Source organism: Dama dama, chromosome 33, assembly GCF_033118175.1.
Source record: "Dama dama isolate Ldn47 chromosome 33, ASM3311817v1, whole genome shotgun sequence".
Classification (NCBI taxonomy): domain Eukaryota; kingdom Metazoa; phylum Chordata; class Mammalia; order Artiodactyla; family Cervidae; genus Dama; species Dama dama.
In genome coordinates, this window is record NC_083713.1 from 68,041,684 (window position 1) to 68,067,316 (window position 25,633).

At 37.3% G+C, this 25,633-nt stretch overlaps 1 protein-coding gene and 1 pseudogene across 2 annotated transcripts in view; one reads left to right on the plus strand and one right to left on the minus strand.

Moving 5' to 3' along the window:
- DPP10 (dipeptidyl peptidase like 10) overlaps positions 1–25,633 on the plus strand; it is a 714,846-nt gene that overhangs the window by 306,489 nt on the left and 382,724 nt on the right. The window lies entirely within an intron of this gene.
- The window catches only part of LOC133051287 (mitochondrial import inner membrane translocase subunit Tim17-A-like), a 30,652-nt pseudogene continuing 23,178 nt past the window's right edge, over positions 18,160–25,633 (minus strand).

A 25,633-nucleotide genomic window follows, 5' to 3' on the forward strand; every position in this document is an offset into this window, starting at 1 on the left:
CCCCCTGATGTGAAGAGCTGACTCATTTGAAAAGACCTTGATGCTGAGAAAGATTGAGGGCAGGAAGAGAAGGGGGTGACAGAGGATGAGATGGTTGGATGGCATCACTGACTTGATGGACATGGGTTTGGGTGGACTCTGGGAGTTGGTGATGGACAGGGAGGCCTGGCGTTCTGTGATTCATGGGGTTGCAAAGAGTCGGACATAACTGAGCGACTGAACTAAACTGAACTGAATTCTTTGTTGTGTGGGCCTACCTTGTGTATTGTAGCCTGTTTATCAGCACCTCTGGCCTCTAACTAGTAGATGCCAGTGGCATCTCTCAGTCCCGTCAACCAAAAATGTCACCAGATATTATCACCAAGGGGCAAATTCTTGTTGCCAGTTCCCCTCCTCGCATCTCTCCGTCCACTCGCATGTTAGACAAAGTTCGAATAACATGCTGAGCCCTTTATCTTGTGACCGCATAGTGTGTGGTTAAATGCTCTGAAACAAATGAACTAGGGATTCTACCACATTTATTCAACAAAGAATCCTAAATTAATTTGATCTTAAATCTAAACAGAGAATATCTAAGTTCTGGTCATGCTGGTCTCTCCTTCGTCACTTGCTTTAACTGTTTTCTTTTTTCTTTTCAGTTCTTCCCTATTTTGACATCTATATTTTTCTTATCCTTCTCTTTTTTAAAGTAAGGAGTGGATAAATACTGTTATAGATTAGTCCTGTTTTGACCTTAAATTGTAACTCATTCTGTTTCTCTTCTAAATTTAGCAATTTGATGAATCTCATGTAATTAAAATGAAGTTTATTTTCACATAAATTAGACTGAAGCACCTGCTGTTTCTTAAGAGTTTGAACATATAAAAGTAAAGAAAGTGAAGGGTGCAATTTTCATTTTATCTTGTATTAACAAAAAATCAAAATATTCCCACTGCTGACTTATATTGTATATAATCCTCTGTCAATCATAGATTATTTGGGAATTAATTTATTTTCAGGTCCTTTTTTAAAAAAAATTTACTCATCCATTTTATTGATATTTAAAAAATTTTCCTATGCCTTGGTTATTGGATAAGATGTTCTAGTTTCTTATGACTTTGAAGCAAATTCCAAAGCCCTAATTTGAGGATAGGTTGCCAGAAGTCAAATAGATAAAAGTAGTTGTAATGAAAAAGCAGAGATCTCTCCCCATCTCTCCCCATCATTCATTTTGACAAGTTCATAAACATGTGCATACTTTCTGAAATTGTTAATAGAACCAGCCCAATAGCATGTTTCCACAGGTTAGTTATGCCAGCAGGCCCATAACTGGGGTTATAGGAGTTAATTCTCAGTAACATTTGGCTGATACTGATAAGGGTCAGAGATGGGTCAAGGATGTTATATCTCCACTATTAACATTCTTGAGCAGAATAATATTTAATAAGTTGTTTACCATAGATGATGGGGATGATGATGATGGTGATCATAAATAATATGTATTAATAGTTGGAAAAATTTCAGACAGGTATGGATCAAACATAAGATCACCTGGAATTTTTTTTTTTTTTTTTCATAAGAGTTCTTTGTTGATGACAATGCAGTATCATGGGGGAAGGATAGTAGCCCAGTACCAGATAGCCCCAATACCCTGGGGATCAGGTATACATTATAGAAAGGGAGTCACAAATAGAGATGGGGAAGGTGGGGATTGGAGAAAGTGTGGTTGATTGGGGTAGGCCTCGTGGTAACCTGAATTTTCGAGGATGCAGCTTGTAACAACCTGTGATGCCCTTAGGCTTACTCACAAAAATAAAATCATGTCCCGGGTGAATCCAGAATCAGAAGACAGCTTGACAGTCAGGGACAGTCAGGAAAGAGACAGAATAAAATGGTGAGTTAAGAACAGGCAGAATAAAGAGATGGGGAAAGGCAGGGAAGAGACAGCCGGGATGGCCAGAAACAGCCAGACAGGCCAGAAACCATCAGGAAACAGAGAACTGGAGACAGTCGGGTACACACCGCCAGAGCGAAGGGAGCCTGGGCCAGGAGAACTGAAGGCTTTCTGAAACAGTGTTACCAGTTTGACAGCATGCTTGAGGGTCAGTGTGGCCTCAACTGGGCAGAAGCTCTCACTCCACTTGTAATATATTTATTTATGCATAATGATATAAGTGCCTCTCAGAAACCAGGAAAGGGACGTATAACTATAGGAGGGGTCTGGGTTCAGGGTGGGAGCCTTGGCACAGAGCAGTAGAATGTTGTCTGTGCAACAGGGAGGCAGTGTACCCAAACACCGTCCAAAATTTTAAAAATATTAATTTGCCTTGTAATAAATCCTTATAAGGTGAAGCATAAGGAAAGGAGGATGGGGAAGCCAAAGCCAAGATTTGGGGTCGGGGGGATGGGGAAGGAAGCTACCCTCATTGTCCCCAGGCCAAATAAACACATGGAGGTCCTTTGTTTCATGGTAGGGAGTCCACAATTCTCTCTTCCTTTCTCTTCTTCTCCTCCTCCTCTTCTCCCAATCTTTCTTCTGCGTGGTATTTGTTGCTTTGTGTCTAATGAAGTCACAGAGTAAGAAGGGAGGGTGAGCTCAGGGAGTCAGAAGGCTGATTACTGCCGCGGCGTTGGACTTTGTGGACACGGAGACTTCCACCTCTAGGCAGGGGAGGACAAATGAGCACAAACAAAGTGTTATCTGCAGAGATGGAGTCAAAGAGGATTTGAACTCGACTGTGTTTCAAAATTAAAGCTATCAGGTTTGGGAGTGCATCTTGGCTGGTCTGGAAGAGCAAGGTGATGGTGGTAGGAGCATCTAGTTGAAGCCATCTTCCTTAGTGGATACTGTCCCCCACAAACCTCTCCCCTTTCACTCTAGAAAAGCCTTCACTTCTCCTCCTCCTGGAATCTCCTCTTGGGTTCTTCTAGGCAGGGCATGGACTGGCAGGCCCAGTTCCACTGCTGTGTTTCACCGATAGCAGAGGTTGTGAGATGTGTTTGGTAGTGGAATAGATATAACATCACTCAGATTTTGGAGGGGAGAGGATAATCCACCCTGCATGGGGAACACAGAACACATCTGTGTGCTCAGTCATATCTGACTGAGATAGCGTATGTGATGCTATGGACTGTAGCCTTCCAGGCTTTTCTGGTCATGGAATTTTCCAGGCGGGAATACTGGAACAGGTTGTCATTTCCTACTCCAGAGGACCTTCCCTGACCCAGCGATCAAACCCATGTCTCCTGTGTCTCCTGCATTGCAGGCAGATTCCCGGAGGATAGAACACATCTGCCATGTGATTAATCAAATGACTGGTTACTGGGAAGGCAAAGGATTTTGAATTCACAGGACAAGGAGGACAGCAAGGGGCAAACTTGAAAAATTCCATTCTTGGGAAGAGGTAAGCAGAATGAAAAGTGAAGCTTCCTCTTAAAGATTCAGGAGGGTAAGGAAAGAAAAAACAACCTATGAAGAATTGGCCCTATGTGAATAAAATACCATTAAAGAACAAGAAGATGTCAGATTAAAACAGGCCGATGACAACAAGAAAACAACAATAGCAAGATTGGATCTGTATTAAAGAAACTGCATTATAATTCTTGAAATACATACTTGAAGTATATACTTGAAGTACATGCACCTTTGCACTAAGATGCATAGCGAGTCACCCTACCCCTCAAGTATTATCTGCTGTCATTAGAGAAAAGCTAATTCAAGACATAATCCTGATCATAAAGAAACTAGGACCCAATATTCATAAAACTTGCTGTGTGAAGAAAAGTATCGCCTACTATTGCCAGACAAGAAAAATTCAAGATAAGGAATCTTCATCATTAAAAAGGAACCCAATATTCACAAAAATTACTACATAAAGAAATGGCGCAGAATGAATATTTATTGAATGAATTCCTCAATTTTTGTTTTAATTCAGAAGCGCTCATGAAAATACATGGGTAAATTAAAAAATGCTGACTTCATTTCGTTCAAGCTCTGCTGAACTGAGGCATCTACAGAGTTGCCTTCTCAGACCACACTTTCTCAAATAATTCTCCCCAATCACCCTCTTCATGGAAAATACCACTACCTGAGGTTTTACTGTATCATTTTTATTGGTATATTTTCTGTCTCTGCTACTAGATTAAAAATACCATGTGGTCAGCAAATTCATTTGCTTTAATTTATCTCTCATACCTAAAATAGTGCTGGCCAAACAGGAGGCACTCAATAAATAACTGTTGAATGGATAAATGAATGAATGAATCCATTAAATATTTTTGAAGGGATCTGTATACAAAATGAAAATGAAATAGTGAAATTTTCAGCAACTTCAATCAGATATTTGAGATGGGTCTGATTTATCTGCTTTAAGTTTGACATGTAAACATATTGTGACTTTGTTTTAGTACTGTAATTTTAACAGGAAAATATATTTCTAAATGAGTCAGCTAGTACATTTTGGGAAACAGTTGGTGCAATAAGTACTGGGAGAGAGCCATGGGATCAGGCCAATGCAACATTCATTTTACTCTTGGAAATTTTAATAAAACAGTAAGATTGTTGATGTTGCTTCTTATTAGGAAGAATTATCAGAGCAGCATATGCTGAGAGAATAAACAAGGATGAGAAGTATAAAGTCTGGTTGATCTTGGTAGTTGAGGTGATTCTGTTAACATTTGGAGAGAAAAACAGTGCTCTTGTTATAACATTCACTGCACTCTTATCATTGAAGCTGAACCTGGCATTTCTTATATTTGATGTGGAGTGAGCATGGTTTATCTTCATTTTCCCTCTTGGCTAGGGCCAGTTGAATGTATCCCTGCATCTGACACATGAATGTATAACACAACAAAGTGTTCTTGACTTTATTACATTGGATATCACATTTGGGGAGGTCCTGTGATGAACATATGTCAGTTTCTGTCCTAAATATTGAAATCAGAATCACCTCTTTAATGGCCACTTGGCATTAAGCTCCAAGTGGTTGGAGCTTAAGCTCCAATCAGCTTCACTGCTGCTGCTGCTGCTGCTGCAAAGTCGCTTCCGCTGTGCCCAACTCTGTGCGACCCCGTAGATGGCAGCCCACCAGGCTCCTCTGTCCCTGGGATTCTCCAGGCAAGAATACTGGAATGGGTTGCCATTCCTTCTCCATTCAGGTTCACTGATTCCATTGAATCAGTGGATTCAAAAATCTTTCCCAAGCTGCTGCAAAGGTGTAAGTCATAGACCCTCCATCAGATCCTCAGCATGTTTGTAATAGGAATTTGTAACTGTGGATTATGAGGCAGTCATGGAAGTTACATGAAAATTATCTACATCTTCCCTGGTGGTGCAAGTGGTAAAGAATATGCCTACCAATGCAGGAGATGCAAGAGATGTGTGTTCAGTCCCTGGGTCAGGATGATCCCCTGGAGAAGGAAATGGCAACCTTCTCTAGTAGTCGTGCCTGGGAAATCCTATAAACATAGGAACGTGGTGCGCTCAGTCCATGGAGTCCCCCAAAATCTGAGTCCCAATACAACTGAAAACATACATGCTTAAAAAAACACAGGTGCTTATAGTCAAGAAATATATGTGGTAAAATTGATTAAAAAGAGGCACTTTAGGTCTGGAATTATCCTTTCATTTTTCAAGATAGAGTAAAATAAAAACTCAGAGGTGTGAATTTATTTTTCTCAAGCCTAAGGATTATTCATTAGCAGAATAAAGACATGAATTGGGGCCTCTTGGATCCCAATGCTTTGGTACTTTCTAATAGGGCATTTAATGTGCAAAAAATCATCTGAAATCTGATTAAATAAATCTTTCAGTTAAGTTTTGTTACATAAAATTTTGATTTGTAAAAACATTACAAAACAAAGAAACATTGAAATATAAGATACAAATAATATAAGCCAATACTTGAGATACAATAAAAAGAAAACTAGCAGTTAGATTCCAAGGCCAGGATATAGTCAGCATAACTTTTTTTTGTCTCTTCTAGTACCTTGTTTTTGAGATATCTGAGACAGGCAAAAAGGAGATCAAATATGACATTCACTTGTTCTTCTTCATAGCTCTGAATATCTGCTTTCTGTTTAATGTGTAGCTTTTAGCTGGGAGTGGCTGCTAGCCATTTACTGTCTGTGTGTGTTTAGGAAATTGTGCTGAGTTCTGATGGCATAGTCATTCCCAAGTCATTCACTCCTATTTGTCTGTCTTTCTTTACTATTCATCTGTGCACATTTAGAGATTTTATTTGCTGTAATATTCAAAATGTAAGATAATAAAATATGAACATAGAATTCTCTAGTATATAAATGTTGTTCCTCACAGAATATTAAATCCTCTGTGATAGGGACCAGTGTTCTTATGGTTGTCTTATTCATATAGAAGCTGAGGCTCGTAGACTGTGGTTTGACACAAATAACAAACCCACTAAATGACAAAACATATAGCAGGGATTTCTGACTCAGAAACTGGTGATATTCCTACTGGAGCCCTCATATTCTGTGTGTAGGAATCTTAAATAATGCAACACAATTTAACAGTTTCTTTAAAAGTTAAATATGTCTTTTAGGTGACATAGTAAATATGTGCCCAGGTAAAATGAGACATATGTATATATATATACACACACATATATCCTGTATATACATACACACACACACACACACGTACAAACCTGTATGAAAATGCTCATTAGAACATTATTTTCATGGGCAAACAGCAGAACCAATCCAAAAGTTTATCAACTGGTAAATGGATAAACAAAAGTTGTATATTTATGTTCAGTTCAGTCACTCAGTTGTGTCCGACTCTTTGTGACCCCTTGAATCTCAGCACGCCAGGCCTCCCTGTCCATCTCCAACTCCCAGAGTTTACGCAAAATCATGTCCATCGAGTTGGTGATGCCATCCAGCCACCTCATCCTCTGTCATCCCCTTCTCCTGCCCCCAATCCCTCCCAGCATCAGGGTCTTTTCCAATGAGTCAACTCTTCGCATGAGGTGGCCAGAGTACTGGAGTTTCAGCTTCAGCATCAGTCCTTCCAATGAACAGCCAGGACTGATTTCCTTTAGGATGGACTGGTTGGATCTCCTTGCAGTCCAAGGGACTCTCAAGAGTCTTCTCTAACACCACAGTTCAAAAGCATCAATTTTTCAGTGCTCAGCTTTCTTCACAGTCCAACTCTCACATCCATACATGACCACTGGAAAAACCATAGCCTTGACCAGACGGACCTTTGTTGGCAAAGACATGTCTCTGCTCTTTAATGTGCTGTCTAGCTTGGTCATAACTTTCCTTTCAAGGAGTAAGTGTCTTTTAATTTCATGGCTGTAATCACCATCTGCAGTGATTTTGGAGCCCCCCAAAATAAAGTCTGACACTGTTTCCACTGGTTCCCCATCTATTTCCCATGAAGTGATGCCAGATGCCATACAAATGGGACCAGATGCCATACAAATCAACAATAAAAACAACTAAATCCTGATGTATACTACAAAATGAATGAACCTTGAAAATATTATTGTATGAGTCCATTCATATGAAATAGTCAGAAGAGACAAATTTACAGATACAACCCGAAGACTGTCTGGTGAGATTGCACCAAATCGGCTCCGGGGAATTTTTAGGGGATGATAGAAATGATCTAAAACTGAATTTTGGTAGTTACTGTCCAACTCTGCAGATTTATTATGGCTCTTTGAATTTTGTACTTATAATAGGTATTTTAAGAATATACGTTATACCAAACAAATGTGAAGTGGGTGGCAGTGGGGAGGAAGGGAGAGAGAGACAGGGAGACACTCAGAGACTGTTAATAGCAGGAGAAGCGATGGGGACCATTCTAGATGTAATCTAAGCTTCTCGACTTTACTAAAGGTGATGTTGATTGATTCACTGGGATAAAGTTTTAGGAACATGATTATTTTACTGGTGACAGAAACAAAAAATGTATTATTTAGAGTTGAGGAAACATTTAACCCCTGATTCCTTTTATGTAGTGTTGCTCTTTGTTATTCAGTAACTCAGTCATGTCCAACTCTTTGCGATTCTATTGACTGCAGCACACCAGGCTTCCCTGCCCTTCACTGTCTTTCATAGTTTGCTCAAACTCATGTCCATTGAGTCGATGAGGCCATCCACCCATCTTATCCTCTATCACCCCTTTTCCTTCTGCCCTCACTCTTTCCAGCATCAGGGTCTTTTCCAAAAGTTGGCTCTTCACATCAGGTGGCCAAATTATTGTAGTTTCAACTTCAGCATCAGTCCTTCCTCTGAATATTCAGAGTTGATTTCCTTTAGGACTGACTGGTTTGATCTCCTTGCAGTCCAACAGACTCTGAAGAGTCTTCTTCAGCATCACAGTTCAAAAGCATCAGTTCTTCAGCGCTCAGCCTTCTTTATGGTCCAGCTCTCACATCCATCATGACTACTGGAAAAACCATAGCTTTGGCTATATGGCCCTTTGTCAGTAAAATGGTATCTTTGGTTTTGATTTGCATTTCTCTAATAGTGAGTGATGTTGAGCATCTTTTCATGTATTTAGTAGCCATCTGTCAGTCTTCTTTGAAGAAATGTCTGTTTAGGTCTTTTGCCCACTTCTTGATTGGGTTGTTTGTTTTTCTGGTACTGCTGCGCTGCTGCTAAGTCGCTTCAGTCGTGTCCGACTCTGTGCGACCCCATAGATGGCAGCCCACCATGCTCCCCTATCCCTGGGATTCTCCAGGCAAGAACACTGGAATGGGTTGCCATGTCCTTCTCCAATACATGAAAGTGAAAATTGAAAGTGAAGTTGCTCAGTCGTGTCTGACTCTTCGCGACCCCATGGACTGCAGCCTACCAGGCTCCTCCGTCCATGGGGTTTTCCAGCAAGAGTGCTGGAGTCAGGTGCCATTGCCTTCTCCGCTCTGGTATTAGCTGCTTGTATATTTTTCTGATTAATTTTATGTCAGTTTTTTCATTTGCTATTATTTTCTCCCATTCTGAGTCCTGTCTTTTCACCTTGCTTATAGTTGCCTTCATTGTGCAAAAAGCTTTTAAGTTGAATTAGGTTGCATTTGTTTGTTTTTGTTTTCATTACTCTGGGAGGTCAGTCATAGAGGATCTTGCTGTGATTTATGTCAGAGAATGTTCTGCCTGTTTTCCTCTAAGAGTTTATAGTTTCTGGAATTACATTTAGGTCTTTAATCCATTTTGAGTTTATTTTTGTGTATGGTGTTAGAATGTGTTCTCACTGTTTATAGATGACATGATTCTCTACATAGAAAACCCTAAAGATGCCACCAGAAATTTACTAGAGCTAATTAACAAATATAGTAAATTTCAGGATATATAATTAATACACAGAAATCCCTTGCATTCCTGTATTCTCTTAATGAAAAATTGGAAAGAGAAGTTAAGGAAATAATCATATTCACCATTGCAATGAAAGAATAAAATACTTAGGAATAAATTTACATAAAGTGACAAAAGACCGATATGTAGAAAACTATAAAATACTGATGAAAGAAATCAAAGATGATACAAACAATGGAGAAATATTCCATGATCTTGGATTGGAAGAATCAATATAGTGAAAATGATTATACTGCCCAAAACAATCTGTAAATTCATTGCAATCCCTATCAAACTACCAATGATATTTTTCACAGAACTAGAACAAATAATTTCACAATTTGTATGGAAACACAAAAGACCTCAAATAGCCAAAGCTATCTTGAGAAAAAATAATGGAACTGGGGGAATCATCCTTCCCAGCTTCAGACTATTCTACAAAGCTATAGTCATCAAGACAGTATGGTACTGGCACAAAGACAGAAATATAGATCAGTGGAACAAAATAGAAAGTCTGGAGATAAATCCACACACCTATAGAGACACCTTATCTTTCACAAAGGAGGTATAAATATACAGTGGAGAAAAGACAGTCTCTTCATGTGATGCTGGGAAAACTGGTCAACTACATGTAAAAGAATGATCTTCATTTTTGAATGTTGAGTTTTAAGCCAGGTTTTTCACTCTCATCTTTCACCTTCATCAGGAGGCTCTTTAGTTCTTGTTTGCTTTCTGCTGTTAGGATGGTGTCATCTGCATATCTGAAGTTACTGATGTTTTTGCCAGCAGTCTTGAGTTTAGCTTGTGCTTTATCCAGACTGGTATTTATGTATCAAATTCATAGATAATTGTTCATAAGCTCTTTTGCTTGAAATAATGCATCTTAGTTGTCTTTTTGAAAAAAATAAAAAAATACATGTAGAAAGCTTCATATAGTTGAATAAAACCCTCAACCATTTCATATATGCCTTCCACAACTCTTGAAAGGAAGGAAAGTAAAACAGAAACTACGATGAGAGAAGACATTTTATGCAGAAAATTATTTTACCTGGTATATTTTGTGTTCAATAAAGTCAAAATTTGATTAATATTTTGTATATATAATGTATGTGTGTATATATATATATATGTATATATATATATGCCTATATAATGATAATAAATTTTAAACACAATAATTTTCAAGTAACATTTTAAGAAATATATCATTGCTTAGTAATTTTTACTCAACAAGTCAAAAGTATAATCTAATTTTTATTTTAAAGAAATGCTTACCTTATATGTTTGAGACAGATTATGATCTAATCAGAAAACTCAATCAGCATCTGCTGTCACTCCACTTACTTCCCTAGTTAAATAATTAAATAGAAAATGTGTTAAATCTGATGAGTTCTAGGGAAAAAGAATACCTTTTAGTTTAATGACCAGTGAGGATATACTGACTCTCTGTGGAGTCACACATTTTTCTAAGTTTTAGCTTCACCAAGGATTTCCTCATAGCAGCTGTGTTCATTCCAACAGTAAGATCACATTCTTATATTTATAATGTTTTTAAATATTTAACTTCTCTCTCACTAATTTCAACATCTCTATTTTAAAACTACCTAGGAAAACAAAATTTTAAGAGCACAACACTATGATATTTTTAAGGTTTTTTTTTTTTTTTGTCTTAATGGAAACTAAGATGTCCTCAAAGAAACACGACATGCCAGTTTTGACCATTTCTAGAATGTTGAGACTTTTGGAGTTACCAGCCATGTTAAAGTAAACTATGATACATTGATGTTCAGTAGCTCAGTCATGTCTGACTCTGTGTGACCCCATGGACTGCAGCAGGCCGGGCCTCCCTGTCCTTCACAATCTCCTAGAGACTGTTCAAACTCATGTCCATTGAGTCGGTGATGCCATTCAACCATCTCATCCTCTGTCGTTCCTTTCTCCTCCTTCCTTCAACCTTTCCCAGCATAAGGGTCTTTTCCAGTGAATTGGCTCTTCACATCAGCTGGCCAAAGTATTGGAGCTTCAGTGTCCTTCCAATGAATATTCAGGGTTGATATACAGGACTTATAAAAAGGAAAAAAGTAATTTTCTAAAATGAAAAGAAATAAGATGTATTTATTCTATGCATACTAAACATACATGAAGCTAGTCTATAAATCTATTAACATGCCTATTTTAATTGAATATATATAATATCAACCCTCTAGTAATGTTAAATATAAAATATTCATGCTAAAAATGTATGCTGAATTTATATATTGCTGGGTTCTTCTCTAATCAATGGAATTTTTACCTAATTTTTGCCTTGATTCTGAAAGCAGAGACAAATATAGAGCCTCCCTGGATCATGTGTTCAATGGAAGAGGATCACAGTTGACAACTGTCACTGCAAACAGCACTGGTGGCCATCTACGTTAACTCTCTGAGGCCCCACTGGTGACTTAGGTGGACATATGGTCGTCAGTTATCAAAGTTCAGGATGTATGTGTATGCCCATTGCTCAGTTGTGTCTGACTCTTTGTGGCCCCATGGACTGTAGCTCGCCAGGCCCCTCTGTCCATAGAATTTTCTAGGCAAGAATACTGGACTGGGTTGCCATTACCATGTTAATTTTCCTGGAGTGTTCACCAGCTCTTCCAGTAACCAAGTACTCTCCAGGGATGAAAAAGACCGTTTGAAGAAAGGTGGGCCTCAAAGTACACTGGAAAGAGATTTAAAAAAAAAAAATTGAGGAACAAAAAATACATGCAATATGAATCCAAATCTAAGGGTATATTTCCAAGTAAATGTTACCAACTTCCAATAACTGAATAATTGGTATTATTCTTAACTTCTTCAAGATTAATTTTAGTCCTACAACTAGAGTTTAAAGAAAAAATTGGGAAGATATCCATACTATAAGGCCACCCTTAGGTATTATTAACTTGCAAGGCTTACTTAAGGAAATACATACTAAACATCTTTGTTCAAATCATGGTCCTAGATGATGCGGCTATAAAGCAGAATAGAATATGGAATTTGTACTCAAGATAGAAAGCCACATTAATTTTTTTTCTCTCTTCTCAGCATATAACCATAAATGAAGTAGTTTTCTTTTTCAAATTAGTAACTGCAGTGTTCATGTGAGTATTCAGTGGTGATGAGAGATTCAAATTTTAGCTTTATAGGTACTCCCTAGTGACTGATACAATAGGTTTCAGAGGCCCATTAACTCTACCTGGTGACCACATAAGTAATACACACTCTGTTGTATGAATGGGTTACATTTTTCATAATGGCCTGAAAATATAAAACCTGTCTTTCTCTCCCAATCAGTTATCCTCTTTTGGCATATAAGTGGAAGAGACATAATGAAGTACCAGGAGTTTTATCTGTTTGAGCTCAAGTAATACTTCCCAAGGTGACATTTCATGGCTAAAGAGGCAGTCTTCTTGGTTTTGTTTTTGAAAACACACTTATTTAGATTGAGATTTAAGATGGTATTTTTATTTCCACAGGAATTTGAAAATGCTTAGCAAACATACACTTGATTATTTCCTTTTACAAATATATTGAGGCTTCTGAAATTCAATGATGAACTCTTCTTTTTGGCCAGTTGCCTGTATATTTATCTAAAAAATTAGTATCATTGTGACCAAGTTGTAGTTATATAACTGTGCCCTTACTGCTAGATTCTGGGTCTCTCTGATTCTGCCCTATCAGAATCCTGGGAAGTAGCATAGAAGGTCACTGCAGGTTCCAGTGAACATCAGTTTGACTTCACAACTGCTAGGCTTTGTGAACCAGAAGGAAAAAAAAAAAAAGTTGGGCACTGTGAGCAAGTGTAGCACCATCAAATGAATTTGATCAGGAGATATTCCCTAGCCCAGCCAAAGGTTCTTTATACATGGAATTAGTCCCACATGAGAGTGGTGACCTTTCATGTAATGATGTGGGGAAGTGACCATTTCAGATTAAATTTCAGTGTTTTTGGTGGGGTGGTTAATGGTAGAGTACATTCTGACTACAGATCCAAAGGAAATTTGAGATTAAATCCAAGAGAAATATATTTATGAATGCAAATTTAATTGCTTAACCAATTTTTACTGATTAGGGCCTTCTGTCTTCTATAACAGGAGCAGGATAAGCTAAACAAAAAGAATGCGTTTTTTTGTTGAAACTATGCTGAAACTTGGTAGTATTTATTAATTTGTTTTGCTTTTCAGTAAAACTTAAAACCTAGTGACTAAATGGGATCTTTTTGGAGTAGTTGAGATGTTCTGTATCTCAATTGTGATGGTAGTTGGCTGTTGTTCAGTCGCTAAGTCATGTCCAAACTTTGTGACCCTGTGGACTGCAATATACCAGGCTTCCCTATCCTTAACTGTCTCCCAGAATCTGCTCAGATTCATGTCCATTGAGTCAATGATGAGTTGTTGATGGACAGGGAGGCCTGGCATGCTGCAGTCCATGGGGTTGCAAAGAGTGGGACATGACTGAGTGACTGAACTGAACTGAACTGATGAGTCATCATCTCCTGTGTAGTGCAACAACTTTATTTTGTTCCATTTGTATCTAATCTATTGTATTATCATATCATGCACTAGATTCAGCTTCCCTTTAGGCAATGCTGACTCCCTTGGTTAAACAGGCTCAGTCTGTCAGCCAAGTCCCTCTGGACTCTCCCCATAAAATGGTATCTAGGCAAGAGTTGGTTTTCTAATCTCATGCTGCTGAAATAATATTCACGCATTGTATTGCCCTCTGACATCTCTGGACTCCAGTGCTTTTATCCTGTTCCCTGTGGTTTGTTTTCTCTCTGTTGATCTTAATGGTGAGCTCCTAATCTGGTGGATCCCAGACTGGCATCTCTTATTTGCATTGAATAGAAACTAATGGTGCTCTCTTATCTACTTAGCCTGCGCTTGACTTATGATGGTTCTACAGTGTCCCTGAATCATGACCTGAATCAGCCTCCCTCTGGTCCTCACTGTTTAATCTCCTGGCTACTTTGCATGTCCAGTTCTATTCATGTTGCTCTCAAATGAGTCAAATGATACAGTGTGACTCCTCTCATTAACCAGAATGATGTGATCAGAACAGGACCAATCATATGTCTTTGAGGCCAGAGCAAGAAAAGAAAGGGAAATGCTTTTTCACAATAAATATTTAATTCATAAGTCATGCTAATGGATTATTAAATAAAATGTAGTCCAACCTGTTACCTTAACAAATATGTGGCCCTGACCAACTGGAAAGTTACATTTGAATTGAGAATTATATGACTCTGGGCTCCTCTTGTGGCTCAGCTGGTGAAGAATCCACCTGCAATGTGAGAGACCTGGGTTCAGTCCCTGGGTTTGGAAGATCCCCTGGAGAAGGGAACGACTCCCCACTCCAGTATTCTGGCCTGGAGAATTCCAAGGGGTCGCAAAGAGTTGGACATGACTGAGCAACGTTCACTTTATGACTCTAGATTTCTGAATCAAAGCTCAGTGGCACAGGAGAACCAGAACCTGGCATCTGGCATGTGGACAACCTATCATCTCAGTGCCTTTAGGAGCCTCAAACAAACATGTGGCTACCCCAGCCTGCATGGGGAAAATGTTCACACTCTTCTGCAAACAACTATTTGTCCCCTACTATTTGTCAGTCTCAGCAGTGTCCACATAGGTGGTTTAACCTATTCTAAAGGAGGAAAGACCCAAGGACTGAACTCTCCTAGGCTCTGGAACAAGGATCCGGTAAAAGTTTCTTAGAGTCCTGGGCAGGTGTGGACTTCAGATGGGTATATTACCAATGGATAACTATGGCTCACCCTTGGCCATGGAATCCTTGCCCCATGAGTACGAGTGTGACTAGAAGGGGGATAGAGTATCCTGGAGAGTTCAGGGGGTTAAAGTGGCCTTCATCTATGTGCAGTGTTGATCCACGCCCAGGAGTTTTCACAATCTCACGGGGAAGAGGTGTGTGCCCCTGTGCACCACCTTTATTAAGTACTCTGCGGTCTTCTCTTTAACCATTCTGTGCTCTGGTTATCCTTTACTTGTTCTCAAGAGGACAAGTCACCGATGTAATCTACCAATGTAATCTACAATATGTTTTAGGCCCCGTCTTAAAGGAGAAAGGTTCAAGGAATATTAAACAAGGAATAGGTATTATTTAATATTCACTGTACCTTTTCCCTGTCATGCATGTAAAAATTGCACTTGACTCTTTCTAGGTTGCAGTAACATGTATTCATAAATTCAGCAGTTAACTTCCTTAGCTTTACCAATAGCTCTGTTGATTATTTCTTTAAATAGTATGCTTATCTTATTGTGAAATGTGAACTTTGCAGTAAACCTATATATTAAAATATGACTAAAAATGAGAACAGATAAAGGAAGTCAAAATGCCACGTTTTGAAGGATCTAGTATATTTTTCACACCAAGGGGAACAAAAGTTATTGAAATCAATTGTCCTGTGGCAAAATGTTATTACAGAATATAAAGGTTAATGACAATAGTGGAATATTCTTGCTCAAGTATGATAAATTATGTTTTAGGATTTGAGGAAATGCTAAATGTATTGAAATGGGAAGTGAGAAATAATAAGCAGAGCATTTTTATTATTTAGTTGATGTATCTATAGGTTTTGAGTTTGCCTTGCAGCAAACATGGTTCCCCTGTTAGTTTACTTTCTTATTTGCTTTGCTTCTTAAGACACTTGATGTCAAATTCCATTATTGGTAACCATGATTAACCTTATTTTTTAAAAATTCACCTTTACTATTTAAGTAAAGACTAATTTAAAAGTATGAAAAACATTGTTTGTGATCCACAGCAACAAAGTGTTCATTTCCAAATCCCCGATTTACGGATTTTCTTCCTTTAAAAAAAAGAATAGACCCATGCATTACAAACTGTGTAGAAATAACAGTCCACACAGATCTTTATTTATCAGGAAATTTTAAGTTTTTTTAAAATGCATTTCATATCGTTTAAGATGGGAATTATAATGTGATGTTCATGAGCTTTTAAAATAATGAAACCTGTAATTTGGAGCACCAGGTAACATTTTACAGAAGCTAGTATTCTTGAGAACAGAGACTGATAAATGTTTGGTGGAAACTTCTTACAAACAACATGTCTAGGAATATGAATAGTCCCCAAATCATATTAGAAACCTACTTTTAATTGATTATTTCAGTTTTTGAAGATTGTTGCCAAAACTTCTTTCTTACAAAAGTGTCCTATAATAAACCTAATGTAGTCCTATCTATAGTGTAAATAATTTACAGTAAAATTAAAATTTGAGATGATAGAATAATATAAATAGTATTACATTTGTGAGAAACTGAAAAGGCTACCTATTAAAACTTTAGTTTTCTAAAATCTGACTTTTTAACTATTTATATAATTTAGTAATTTACATAGAGTCTTGAAACATTATGATGCAGCACTAAAACATAGAGATTTTTGTCTAGATATTGAACTAGAAATCTAGTTCAGTGTTGTTTTCTTCACTAAGTATCAGTATGACTAAGGGCAGGATAGTGGACCTCTCCAGATTCTTTTACTAATCAAGGAAATGGTGATAGCATTAGCCTCCTAAAAAAGCTTGTGATATTAAAGAAATGACATATATATGGAATGTACCTGGCCCATAGTGAGAATATTGATTACAGTTAACCTCTCTTCTCCATACATTTTCTTAAATTTCAATTATTATCCTGAGGAGGTATCTAGCTTTCATATAAAAGGTTAAAATTTCCTCAGAAACTTGTAAAACCTAGGGAAAATTTAGTATGATGTTAAAGAAGAAAAGCAGAAGTATAGACAGCATTGGTAGCAATGAAGAGAAAACATATTACATACATGCTCAGTCACACATGTGCGTAATATGCCCAAACAACACACAAACTAAATCCCACATGAAACAACTCATTAAAAAATCAGCAGGGAATAGACTGTGAAACTTGCTATTGTGTTAGGATTTATTGAACTGAACTGCTGCATTTTAATATGGCAAACTGAGGGACACACGACATTTTTAATGAAAAGTTTATGTCAATATGAGAATAATGACATTTGAAGTGTTGATTTTTGGCTTCTTAGTAAGGATCATTATATAGAACAATTTGTACCCCCACAGAGCCTTGCGAAACACAAATTATAACCCTTAGCAGTCAGGAGAGATTACAAATATAACCTGAGATAACAGAGTCAGGGCCTTATTTGAATGCTATGTTCCAGGTTTACTAAATGGATGTTGGAAGAATTTGGGAAAAAAAGGAGAATCAAGAAAATTATATAAAGAAAAATTAAATATAAATTTATGTCTTTTAAAAAATAATTAGAAGATGGTAAGGAAAGACTAACTTTATTTTCAAATTAAAATTATTCTAAAATAAGGTTTTTTGTGCTTGTTTGTTTTTTAAAAAAGAGCAATTTCCAGGAGGTTTTTTTGTTTGTTTATTTGTTTGTTTTATTATTTGTCTCCAGTATTCTTGCCTGGAGAATCCCATGGATGGAGGAGCCTGGTGGGCTACAGTCCACGAGGTCACAAAGAGTTGGACACGACTGAGCGACTTCACTTTTCACTTTAACAGGACAAAACCAGGCAGAGAAGTCTCCAAGGAAACACTTAAACACTTCATTGCTGTTTGCCATTTGGTCCTTCACCTTCTAAGCTCTTACTGTATTTCCTTTTAAAGATTTAAAACATTTATTTCAATCACAAATGCAATCTAAGTGTGAATAAATAAGTGTATTATCTTTTAAGACCTCCCCGCTTCATGTTCCTTTAAAGAGAAGAGGTGCTCAATGTCTCTTCATAGCCTATTTGGCCATAGTTGTCCCACCTGTGGTTTTAAAAATAGATCTGAAGTCCTTTCCTCATTTCGCTAAAGAAATCCTGGGAAAGAAGTCCTGTTGATACTGTTAATAGTCTCCAAAATGTAAAGATAGTAACTGGGCTGAAGGCAACTTGGATGGGCCTTCAGCTATCAGAGCATCATTAGGAAGTGGTGCAGAGGCAAATCTTGTCAACAAGATACCCGCTCCTTCCACTAAAGCCGGGAGAATGGCGCCCATTGCTGCTGACCCAACCATGGCTACTGGTACCTTCCTTGCTGCCATCATGGTTCTTGTGAAAGCATCACTCTTGATGGAGTTCTAGGGATCTTCTTTCTCTCTGACTTGAACCATATTATAGTCAATCATGGAAAGCAGACCTCTCCCAACTGCAAAGCTATCTCCCAACTGCAGAGCCCTGGTTTTAATAGTTGTCAAACTGCTTCCTAGCCTGTGGTTTACTCCCAGCAGAGAATTGTGGAAACCTTTGCTTGCTCGAAAGATACCACCATCTATGCTTCTCATCTTGAAGTCCCCCCTGCACTCATCCACAAATCTCTAAGGGTAGGGTGGGCCCACAAACTCTTCTATCTTGACTTCATGGTTAAAATATGTTTTTAAATTCAGTTTAATCTAGGGACATTGTTGATTAAATTTTAGATAACAGTTTGGTATCTGATTGAGATAATGAAAATACAAGACAGATTTACTGATCGCTATTTTGTACTGTGTGAATTTAGAGCATAGTCACTTTTAAAGGTCTGCTAGTTAGAAAGTGCTGCCTCTTTACTACTACAACTGAAACCTTTTTGACTTTAATTTTATCTTTGTTCAAAGAATTAACATCCTTTTAAAAGTTCTTCAATCACAGAATGGAATTATTTTTAAAGAAAGGTTAGCTCCTTTAGGTTTTACTTAAAAGATAGATTCTTAAACTATTAGATATCAGTTAAGGTCTGCACATTTTATTGAATATACATGCGTTGGATTAATTAAATTTAAAATGTGACAAATCTGGATTGAAGGGAAAGAAACCTCACTAAGTAGAATTGTTGCAACCTAGTGTGTACTTTAGGGCTTCCCTGGTGGCTCAGTGGTAAGAATCTGCCTGCCAATGCAGGAATCAAGGGTTGGATTCCTGGGTCAGGAAGATTCCCTGGAAAAGGAAATGACAAGCTACTCCAGTGTTCTTGCCTGGAACATCTCATGGACAGAGAAGCCTGTTGGGCTGCAGTCCACGGAGTCGTGAAAGAGTCAGATATGACTTAGTGACTAAACAACAACAAACAAGTGTGTGCTTTAATTGGGAATTTTCAAAATATGAAATTTTTTATCACTGCAGCAAGCAAACAGAATCCTTATTTATACAAGTCCTCTTTTCTAAAAAAGAATTTTGAATTTGTCTACTCACAAACAAAAAGAGAGGCTTTGTCTTTTGTCCTTTGATACGATGTGGTTATTAGATGTTTGATTTTCAAACTTTATAGAAGAATCTGTTTGGGGGCAGACAGGTTGGTAAATCTGTTTCTGTAGCCAAGAATATGAGTGAAATCCAAGCTCTCGGTGAACTTCATTTATCATCCTGTCACTGCACCATCTTTTTCCAGTTTCATCCTGGACCAAGATTTCATGGCACAGGATAATATTCTGGGCATCAAACCATAGCATATGAACAAGTGGATGGCCCAAATGTTTGAAAGCATAAATGTGCCTCTTCCTGGGCACTAGTTGAGAGGGTTGAAGCCCATTAGTTGTAATTGCAGTTCAGACTAGAAGAAGAAACTGTGTCCAGATGAGAAAAAATTTAAGTGTTTGTGTGAATTTGGATTTTAATAGCTTATGTCACATTCCATCACTGTTTACTTGAGTATTTCCCCAATCTGCTCTTCCAACACTGAGGCCATTTCTGCATGCTTCTTTACAGCACTCATTGTTTTAAAAATGTGGTATGTCATTCTCTCCTTTCCAGTCTCAGTAGTTATGTTTGCAATTTAATATTAATAAGTGGTCAGTAAAAATATAGATCCCTATGAGCTTAAGTTCTGAAATAATATTGATGATTTAGTACAATATTTGCTCTGTGATCCCATGGACTGTAGCCAGCCAGGCTCTTCTGTCCATGGAATTCTCCAGGTAAGAATACTGGAGCGGGTAGCCATTTCCTTCTCCAGGGGATCTTCCCAACCCAGGGATTGAACCGGGGTCTCTTGCATTGTGGACAGATTCTTTAGCATCTGAGCCACAGGAGAAGTCCAATATTTACTTACTTTTACATTTTATTTACTTCTAAATTTTTCTTTCCTTTTTGTTCTCACTGATCTGAAGGTATATCTCAGTCTTAGTTAAAATTTTATTCTTTTCAAAATTAAATATTGGGAATTCTCTGGTGATCCAGTGGTTAAGACACTGCACTTTCACTGCCATGGACCTGGGTTTGATCCCTGGTCAGGGAACTAAGATCCTACAAGCTGTATGATGTGGCCAAAAAACAAATAAACAAAAAGCCCCTAATTAATGTTGATTGTGTTGATTAATTTCTAAACGCAATGGAGCCTAAGGTATAAAATTTTTGCATAAAGAAAGTACATGGAAGGAGGTTTGTAGTGTTGAGCCATGAGTGAGTAATAAATATGGTCTGTCCATGACACTGTTCAGAACACTGCTACCATGGGAGGAAGAGCATGCCTTACATAAGGCAAAGCTGCTGGTCTTCCAGTGGCACATTCGACACTGAGATAGGGTTTATCAAAGAGGTGGAGTACTGCAGACTTTGAGAAGCATGTTAATAACACACTACAGAGAAATATTTAGGGCGGGTACCTACTGTGAGACTGGGATGTGCACTTTGGTACCGTCCTTAAATGTTGGCACAGCCGTGCTGTTTGTATCTAGCTGTTTAAGACATTGACGACAAACCAGTGAATCTTACTAGGGGACAAAACAAAGGATGCAGATGAAAGTTAAAAAATTGTTTCAGATATTATTTCTGGTTGCTTATAGTTATGGGTTATTCTATCACCAATTTAGAATATACTATACATATATACCTGTTCATTTCACTTTTTATAATGTTATATCAGTATATTATTCCACCATAATTCCTCCCAGAACAGTCTCCTTTCTTATAGTTTGTTGTTCTTAGGACATATCACTGCGACTATTGTTAATTAATTAAACAAGGAAGTCCTTAGACTAAAGTGTCTCTAAAGTTTTGGATGCCTACTAAGCAAACCAAAACCTAAACCAGAATCAATGCACCAAAATCCGAAAAAAACAAAACTAAAGAACAACCGATCACAATCTGCCTGCTAGGATTTTCCAAATAAGTCAACTGCTTAAGCTATAGCCAATCAAATAATATATTTGTTTTTCTTCTGTGTCTTCTCTATTAAAATCTTTTCCCTAGCTTCTGTCAGCAGGGAGCACCTAAGCATTTTTGGTTTGACATTGTCCAATTTGAATTGGACCTTAAATAGACCTTTGGGGAAAAAAAAAATACTGTGTCTCAGTTTACCTTTTAACACTTCTTATATCTCTAAAACAAGAGGAAGCTTTTCCTGAGAGCTTCCAACCTTTTCTCTTTCACCTGGAACATAGACCTCTCAGGCTGATTTTGTTTTATAAATTACAAATGTCTTAAGAGTGTTGGTGGCTATCTGATATTGTAATAGAACTCGAGCATTGATATTTATTTTGGTTGGCATGTCCAATTTATGAAATTCAAATTTTATTTTCATAACCTGGCTTACAATGGGTATATTAAGTGAACACAAATTTTAGAGGCTTGTTGGCTTAGTAGACTCAATTAATAGAAAAGGACAACTGTTTAGTTATCAAAAGCTGTGAGAGTTTGGAGTGGGGAAGAAGAAAATATGCCTTTCTCCTTAAAAATTATTTTATTAATACCTCAGTAGTCTCCTAGATGACATCACTTATTCCCATTTCATTTATTCTCTTTGTATATCTCCTTTGGCTTTCCTAAAACAATACAGTTAATTTTATAGACGGAATTCCTAATTTTGAGTCCCAAGAATGGTAGTGCCAAAGAATGTTCAAACTACTGGCAAATTGTACTCATTCACATGCTAGCAAAGTAATTCTCAAAGGTTTTCAACACTCAAAGTTTTCAAAGGCTTCAACACTGTGTGAAGCGAGAACTCCCAGATGTTCAAGCTGGATTAGAAAATGTAGAGGAACCAGCAATCAAATTGCCAACATCCATTAGATCATAGAAAAAGCAAGACAATTCCAGAAAAACCTCTACTTCTGCTTCATTGACTACATTAAAGCCTTTGACTGAGTGGATCACAACAAACTGTGGAAAATTATTTAAGAAATGGGAAAACAAGACCACCTCACCTGTCTCCTGAGAAATCTGTATGCAGGTCAAGAAGCAACAGTTAGAACTGGACATGGAAAAATGGACTGGTTCAAAATTGGGAAAGGAGTACATCAAGGCTGCGTATTGTCACCTAGCTTATTTAACTTATATGCAGAGTACATCATGTGAAACGCCAGACTGGATGAAGCATAAGCCAGAATCAAGATTACAGAGGAAAATATCAATAACATTAAATGTGCAGATGACACCACCTTTATGGCAGAAAGCAAAGATGAACTAAAGAGCCTCTTGATGAAAGTGAAAGAGGAGAGTGAAAAAGCTGGTTTAAAACTCAACATTAAAGAAACAAAGATCAAGACATCTGGTCCCATCACTTCATGACAAATAGATGGGGAAACAATGGAAACAGTGACAGACTATCTTCTTGGGCTCCAAAATCAGTGCAGATGGTGATTGCTGCCACGAAATTAAAAGCCAGCTGCTCCTTGGAAGAAAAGGGATGACAAACCTAGACAACATATTACTTTGCCAACAAAGGTACATCTAGTCAAAGCTATAGTTTTTCCAGTAGTCATGTATGGATGTGACAGTTGGACTGTAAGGAAGGCTGAGCACTGAAGAATTGATGCTTTTGAACCGTGGTGTTGGAAAAGGCTTTTGAGAGTCCCTTGGACTGAAAGGAGATCAAACCTGTCAATCCTAAAGGAAATCAGTCCTGAATATTCATTGGAAGAACTGATGCTGAAGCTGAAGCTCCAGTTCTTTGGCTACCTGATGCTTAGAGTCAACTCATTAGAAAAGTCCCTGAAGCTGGGAAAGTTTAAAGGCAGGAATGCAACAACAGATGACAAAATGGTTGGATGGCATCACTAACTCAGTGGACATGAGTTTGAGCAAGCTCTAGGAGATTGTGAAGGACAGGGAAGCCTGGAGTGCTCAATCCATGGGGTCCCACAGAGGTGGACGTGAATGAGTGATTGAACAACAACCTAATTTCATACATTCTTTAAAATAGTATTGGGCAGTGCAATGACCTGGCTTTTCAGTGTTTCTGCCCACCACTGCTTTCAGGAAGTTTTCAGTCTTACACCTTGAAAACCACTTTCAGTTCCTACAATGGACTATGGCTAGTTCAAGTTTTATGATTTTGTTCATATTGTCTCTATTATCCTCCTATTACAGTGGGACAGTATTCTGACATTCTTTGAAGTTTTAATGAAACCTTTTTTTTCTCTTTCAAATTCTTCTTGGAGTTTACTTCTTCTGACCTGAGATATGTGCTCTTTTTATGGGCTTACTTAATGCTTATGTATTTAATAATAGTTGCCTTTTAGATTTTTTTTGTTCACTTACTTTTCCCAACCACCCTATTGAGTAAGCAACTGTAATTATTGTCAGCCTCTTCTTAAATACATAAGGAAACTGAAGCAAAAATAAAAAAAAAAAACCAAAAAGCCGCAAGACTAGTACTTGCCTAATGTCTCACAGCTAAGTGATAGAATGAATTTTGAAGACAGAAGGTCTAATATATATACTACTGCTCTCCAACAAAAATCTGAGTAGAAATGTGATTTAATTCATTAATTTTCTAAAGAAAACATTGAAAAAGTTAACAGAAACTGGTGAAATTAATTGTATTAATTTATTTTGTTTAATACAATATATCCCAAATAACATTTTGATATGGAATCAGTATTAAAAATCAATATTAAAAATGAGGTATTTTATAATTTTTATACTGTCTTCAAAATGTAGTATATATTTTATAGTTAGAGTATATCTCATTTTGGCCTAGAGTTTTACATTAAATGTGGTTAATTGCTACCTTTAGTTGATACTGAATGACTTTACTCTTAATCACTGTACTCTTTGTACTGAAATAGTTTTATTTGCCTATATCCCCCACTAAACTCTGAACTAAATGAGTGAGGGTGTTTTGTATCTTTAATACATAGACTAGATATTGCCTGATATATAATAGAAACAGTGACTATTTATTGAATTTTGTTGCTGAAGTACATTGTTAAATTGAAATTTCAAGAGATTCAAAATACTTGATTAAATATATACATTTGCCACTCTTGAGCAGATCATGAGAGAAAATTGAGAAGATATCCAGGAAAATGTGTCGGGAACAACAGGATATACTTAAGGTTCCATTTTAAGAATATTATTATTATATATAATGATAATATAATATTGTTATAATATTATTTTATCATGTTTGGTAAAATCATGAGTGGAATCATGCTGCATGCATTGTAGATGCCTAATAAATCATTTCTAATTTGATTTTTTTTTTTTTGAGCCAGCATTAGTAACCTCAACTCCTGCAGGTGTTTATTATTTATTTCAAATCCTATCCAACTTGCCATTAGTTTGGACAAGCTGGGACAGTTTCTCAAAATGAACTCCATTATAGTGAAATTGTTCCATCTGTTTTCCCCAAATGAAGGCAGTTTCCCTTGATGCTAGTCAAAGAGTGAGGGCTCCTTGACTCAGAACCAGATGCAAGCTTAATACCAGCCTTCCATTTCAGCTCAATTACATTCTTGGCAGCCTATGAGACTCATGGGGTAAACTTTTTATAACAATTATCAATATCAGCCAATTTTTCAGAATGGGCAAGGATAAACTTCAATAGCTCCAAGATGAGTTTTCAGTGTTCCAAAGGTTCTGTCTGGCTGACTGCCATGGAGAATATTGTAGGAGCATAAAGAGTGCAGTTTTATGCAACATTCTAGAAAACAGCTAACTTTATGTTTACTTAGATTCCAAAGATTTTATCAAGCTAAATTAACTATTTAATGCTCTCTTTTTTGGGTACAGTTTTTTTTGTGTGTGTGAGATAAGGAAAATGATTATTTTCCTGTGATATTTTATATGTGGATCTGCAGCTGTATGTGTCTGTGTATGAATATTTTCTAGCAATGCTTGGAGACTGGCTTATCATTGACTCTCTCATAAAACTATTGTGGAACAAAGAGAGAGAGAGTATTCTACTGATGGGCTATAGGCTCAAAAATAACCTGAAACTTTGAGATTCTCTGTAGACTGGTATGTGTTTTGGGGGGTTGAAATTTTGTTAGCAGTAGAATTGGAATTTAAGTTAATTTGAAATATAAAGTCCTTGAACCCAGGAATGGCTAAATCCTGTCATTATTTAGCATCCTT